This window comes from Phacochoerus africanus, chromosome 5, assembly GCF_016906955.1.
Source record: "Phacochoerus africanus isolate WHEZ1 chromosome 5, ROS_Pafr_v1, whole genome shotgun sequence".
Taxonomy (NCBI): domain Eukaryota; kingdom Metazoa; phylum Chordata; class Mammalia; order Artiodactyla; family Suidae; genus Phacochoerus; species Phacochoerus africanus.
In genome coordinates, this window is record NC_062548.1 from 59,657,598 (window position 1) to 59,663,985 (window position 6,388).

Sequence of the window (6,388 nt, forward strand, 5' to 3'; positions counted from 1 at the left end):
TTCAGAACATTTAAATCACCCCAAAGAGAAGTCCCGTCTCCATTAGCAGTTACTTGCCTTCCCTCTACCCCACTCCCAGCTTCTAGCAACTGCTGATATACTTTCTGTGTCTCTAGATTGGCCTCATGTGGACATTTGATAAAAACAGAATTATGTAATATGTGTGGCCTTTTGTTTTTGGCTTCTTTCATCACATTTTCAAGGTTCATCGGTTTGTAGCATATATTTGTACTTGATTCCTTTTTATTGCTGAATAATATTCTGTAGCACAGATATACCACATTTTATTTATCCATTTATCATTTGATGAGCTTTTGGGTTGTTTGCATTTATGGCTAACAATATGAACATTCATACATGAGTTTTATGTGGACATGTTTTATTTCTTTGGGGGTATATTCCTAGGAGTGGTATTACTAGGTCATATGATAACTCCAACTTCAGCTGATAAACTGCCGGACTTTCCCACATCATTTTCCATTGTCACCAGCAATTTATGAGGATTTCAATTTCTCCATATCACCATAGTTATTATTTTTCATCTTCTTGATTATAACCATTCTGGATATGAAGGTATCGAGTGGTATCTGACTAGGATTTTGGTTGGCATTTCCCTAATTGCTAATGATTTTGAGCAGGTTTTCGTGTGCTTATAAGCCATTTACATATCTTTGGGAAAATATTCAGATATTTTGTCCATTTTTCAATTAAGTTGTCTTTTTATTGTTGAGTTATAAAGAGGTTTTTTTGTGTATTATACTTACCAGTTCCTTCAAGACAGATGATTGGCCTTTGAAAACATGTTTTCTTTCAATCTGTGGTTGACTCTTTACATTATTGATGCTGTCTTTTGAAGCACAATTGTTAATTTTGATGAATTCAGTTCTTTTGGTGTTATCTAATGGAAACCACTGACTATTCCAGGCTTATGGAAATTTATTCCTCTGTTTTCATCTGAGAGTTTTATGGTTTTAGTTTACACGTAGGTTTGTGATCCATTTTAAAAATAATTTCTGATACCTTTATTAGTAATTCAATTTTTGGTTGTGGTAAAATATACATAATGGAAAATTTACCTTCTTAAACCATTTTTAACTACATAGTTCAGCAGTGTTAGGTAATTGACTTTGTTATGCATCCAGTCACCAGAACTCTCCTCTCATCTTGCAAACCTGAAACTCTCTACCGGTAAAACAACACCCACTACCCTGTTCCCCACCCCCTCGCAACCACCAGTTCTACTGATGCTGACCACCATTTTATCATCCCACGTGCTTGTTAGCCACTTGTGAATCTTCTTGGAGAAATGTTTATTCAAGTTCTTAGGCCATCTTTAAAAAAGATTGTTTGCTTTTTTGTTGTTAAGTTCTAGGAGGTCTTTTTATATTCTAGATATTAATCCCTTATCGCATATATGATTTGGAAATATTTTCTTTTCACTCTGTTGATTGTAGTCTTTTGATATGTATGTGCAATTTTTTTTTCTTTTTCTTTTTGGGCTGCCCCTCAGCATACAGGGTTCCAGCCAGGGATCAGATCCAAGCCACAATTGCAACTTAAGCCAAAGCTACAGCAACGCCAGATCCTTAACTGGCTTTGCTGGGCTGGGGATTGAACCTGTGTCCCAGTGCTCCCAAGATGTTGCATGTCCTGTTGCACCACAGCGGAAACTCCTCAGATTTTGACGTAGTCAAAATATATCTGTTTTTCTTTTGCGGTTTTGGTGTCATCGCCAAGAAATCATTGTCCAATCCAAGAAAACTCTCCCCCTCAGTTTTCTCCTAGGAGTTGTATAGTTTTACTTCCATTTAGGTCTTTGTTCTAGTTTGAGTTGATGTGTATAAGATACCAGTCCGATTTCAGTTTTTTGCATGTGGATATCCAGTTTTCTTAACACTGTTGAGAAGATTATCCTTTCTTCACTGAAAGGTCTTATACCTTGTTGAAAATCATTTGACCATCTATGCTAGAGTTTATTTCTGGGCTCTTTATTGTATTCAGTTGCTCTATCTGTCTTTATGCCAGTGCCACACTGTGAAGTTTTGAAATCAGGAAGTGTGAGGCCTCCAACTTTGTTCTTTTCCAAGATTCTTTTGTCTTTGAGATCCCATGAGAACTGTCGAATGGATTTTTCTATTTCTGCAAAAAACATCAATGGATTTTGATAGGGAGTACCTTAAATGTGTACACATTGAATAGTACTGGCATCTTAATATAAAATCTTCCAATCCAGGAGTTCCTGCTGTGGTGCAGTGGGTTAAGAATCTGATTGCAGCAGCTCAGGTCTCTGCAGAGCTGTGGGTTTGATCCCCAGCCCAGCACAATGGGTTATAGATCTTGCATTGCCACAGCTGTGGTGTAGGTTGCAGCTGCAGCTTGGTTTCAGTCCCTGGCCCAGGAACTCCTATGTGCCACTGTGCAGCCATAAAAACAAAAACAATCCATGTAAATGGGATGTCTTTCCATTTATTGGTGTTTTCCTTAATTTCTTGCAGCAATATTTTGTAGTTTTCAGTATACAAGATTTGTGTATCCTTGGTTAGGTTTATTCTTAAGTATCTTATTCTTTTTGATGGCCATGGTATGTGCAATTGTTTTTTTAAGTTTTCAGATTTTTTTTAAGATTAACATGATGTTTATTGTTAAGTATCATAAATTACATAGGGTGTTTTTTAATTGAGGCATAGTTGATTTACAATGTTTGATTAGTTTCAGGTGTACAACAGTGATTCAGAATTGTTATGGATTATAATACATTTAAAATTATTGGGAGTTGCCATTGTGGCTCCACGGAAATGAATCTGACAAGTATCCATGAGGACACAGGTTCGATCCTTCGCCTCACTCTGTGGGTTAAAGATCTGGCGTTGCTGGGAGCTGTGGTATAGGTCCTAAAAAGATTAAGTAAATAAAACTATTATATTGGAGTTCCTGTTGTGGCTCAGTGGTTAAACCCAGCTAGTATCTATGAGGATGTGAGTTTGATCTGTGGCCTCACGCTGGATTAAGGATCTGACATTGTTGGGGCTGTAGTATAGGCCAGGCAGCTGCAGCTCTGATTTGACCCCTAGCCTGGGAACTTCCATATGCTAGGAAAGAAAATTATTATAATTATAGGAGTTCCCATCATGGCTCAGTGGGTTAAGGATCGGACGTTGCTGTTGAGCTGTGGTGTAGGTCGAAGACGTGGCTTGGATCCCGTGTTGCTGTGGCTATGGTGTAGGCTGGCGGCTATAGCTCCTATTGGACCCCTAGCCTGGGAACAGCCCTAAAAGAAAAAAAAATTATTATAAATGTAAACTACTGGCTATATTCCCTGTGCTGTACAATATATCTTTGTAGCTTATTTATACATAGTAGTTTGTACCTCTTAATCTCTACCCCTGTCTTGCCTCTACCCCCCCTCTTCACCCCTCTGGTAACCCTAGTTCTCTATTTTTTTTTTTGTCTTTTTGTCTTTCTAGGGCTGCACCTGCAGTTCCCAGGCTAGGGATCCAGTTGGAGCTGTAGCTGCCAGCCTACACCACAGACACAACAACACCGGATCCGAGCTATGTCTGCAGGCTACACCACAGCTCATGGCAGTGCCAGATCCTTAACGCACTGAACAAGGCCAGGGATCGAACCTGTGTCCTCATGGATGCTACTCAGGTTCATTAACCACTGAGCCACGGCGGGAACTCCTCTATCGTAGCTTTGAATCTAATTGTTTTGATATATTCATTTTTATTTTTTACATATAAGTAATAACATATAGTATTGTCTTTGACTTATTTCACCAAGCATAATACTGTCCAGGCCTATTCACTTTATTGCAAATGGCAGAGTTTCATTCTTTTTTATAGCAGAGTAGTACCCCATTGTGTATATATACCTCATCTTTATTATCTATATACATGTTAATGGACAATAGCCACATCTTGGGCTATTGTAAATGATACTGTGATGAACATAGGGGTGCATATATCTTTTTTAATCAGTGTTTTCGTTTCCTTTGGATATATACCCAGGAGTGGAATTGCTAGGTCTTATGGTAGTTTTATTTTTAGTTTTTTGAGGAGCCTCCATACTGTTTTCCACAGTGGCTATACCAATTTACATTCTCACCAACAGTGAAAGAGAGTTCCTTTTTTTTTTCCCACATCTTTACCAACATTTCTTTTTTTTTTTTTTTTTGGTCTTTTTGCTATTTCTTGGGCCGCTCCCGCAGCATATGGAGGTTCCCAGGCTAGGGGTCGAATCAGAGCTGTTGACACCGGCCTACGCCAGAGCCACAGCAACGCGGGATCCGAGCCGCATCTGCAACCTACACCACAGCTCACGGCAATGCCGGATCGTTAACCCACTGAGCAAGGCCAGGGACTGAACCCGCAACCTCATGGTTCTTAGTCGGATTCGTTAACCACTGCGCCACCACGGGAACTCCACATTTCTTATTTGTATTTTTTTTTAAATGATAGCCATTTGTCAAGTGCGAAGTGATAGTTCATTGTGGTTTTGATTTGGTATTACTCTGATGATTAGCAATGTTGAGCATCTTTTCATGTGCCTGTTGACCATCTGTATACCTTTGGAAATATCTATTCAAGTCTTCTCACTTTTAAATCAGGTTTTGTTGTTGCAGCAGATTTTAAATTTTATGGCTGCTTTTGCAGCATATTGAAGTTTCCAGGCCAGGAACTGAATCCAAGCTGCAGCTGCAACCTATACCACAGCTGCAGCAATGCCAGATCCTTTTTTAATCCACTGCTCCTGGCCAGGGATCAAACGCTTGCCTCCGAAGCATTCTGAGCCACTGTAGTGGGGTTCTTAATCCACTGTGCCATAGAAGGAACTCCAATTAGGTGGTGTTTTTGATACTGAGTTGTATGAGTTGTTTTTAGATATTTAGATATTTTAGATATCAGCCCCGTATTGATCATATCATTTGCAAATATTTTCTCTCATTCAGTGGGTTGTCTTTTCATTTTGTTAATGGTTTCCTTTGCTGTGCAAAAGCTTTTAAGTTTAATAAGGTTCCATTTGGTTGTTTTTTGCTTTTGTTTCCTTTGCCTTAGGAGACAGATCCAAAACAAATATTGCTGTGTTGAGTTTTATGGTTTCCAGTCTTACATTTAGGTCTTTAATCCATTTTGAGTTTATTTTTGTATATGATGTGAGAAAATATTCTTTTCTTTTTTGCTTTTTAGGGCCGCACCCACGGCATATGGAGGTTCCCAGGCTAGGGGTCTAATCAGAGCTACAGCTGCTGGCCTACACCACCTCCACAGCAACGCAGGGTCTGAGCCGCATCTGCGAACTGCACCACAGCTCTGGGCAACGCCATATCTTTAACCCACTGAGTAGGGCCAGGGATTGAACCTGTAACCTTGTGGTTCCTAGTTGGATTTGATTCTGCCACACCACAACAGGAACTCCATGATGTGAGGAAATACTCTAATTTCACTCTTTTACACGTAGCTGTCCAGTTTTTCAGCACCTCTTATTGAGACCATTTTCTTTTCTCCATTATATATATTCTTTCTCCTACTGTATATTTTTGCCTCCTCTCTCATAAATTAATTGACCATAAGTGCATGGGTTTATTTCTGGGCTCTCTGTTCTGCTTTATTGTGTTATTTGTCTGTTTGGGGGGCAATACCATGCTACTTTAGTGATGAGCTTGGTAGTATAGTCTAAAATCAGAGAGCACAGTAACTCCAGCTCGCTTGATCTTTCTCAAGGTTCCTTGGGCTATTCAGGGTCTTTTGTATTTATACAGATTTTAAAATTATTTGTTATAGTTCTGTGAAACATGCTATTGGTATTTTGATAAGGATTGAATTAAATCTGTAGCTTGCTTTGGGTAGTATGGTCATTTTAACAGTATTAATTGCTCCAGTCTATGCTCATGGTGTGTGTCTATATATGTATTTATCTTCCATCATGTTCTAACCCAAGAGACTGTACACAGTTCCCTGTGCTGTGGAGTAGAAGCCCATTACTTATCCATTCTAAACTTAACGGTTTGCATCTGCCAACTCCAAACTCCCCATCCATCCCCTTCTCTCCCCACTAGCCCCTGGCAAACACAAGTCTGTTCTCAATGTCCATGATCTGTTTCTGTTTTGTGTCATATTTTAGATTCCACATATGAGTGATATCATACATTATTTGTCTTTGTGACTTAGTATGAGAATCTCTAGTTCTATCCATGTTGCTACAAATGGCATTATTTTATCCCTTGTTATGGCTGAGTAGTACTCCATTGCATATATGTACCACATCTTCTTAATCCATCATCTGTAGATGGACATTTGTATTGTTTCCATATCGTGGCTATTGTGAGTAGTGTTGCAGTGAACATAGGGGTGCATGTATCTTTGTGAATGAAAGTTTTGTCCAGATA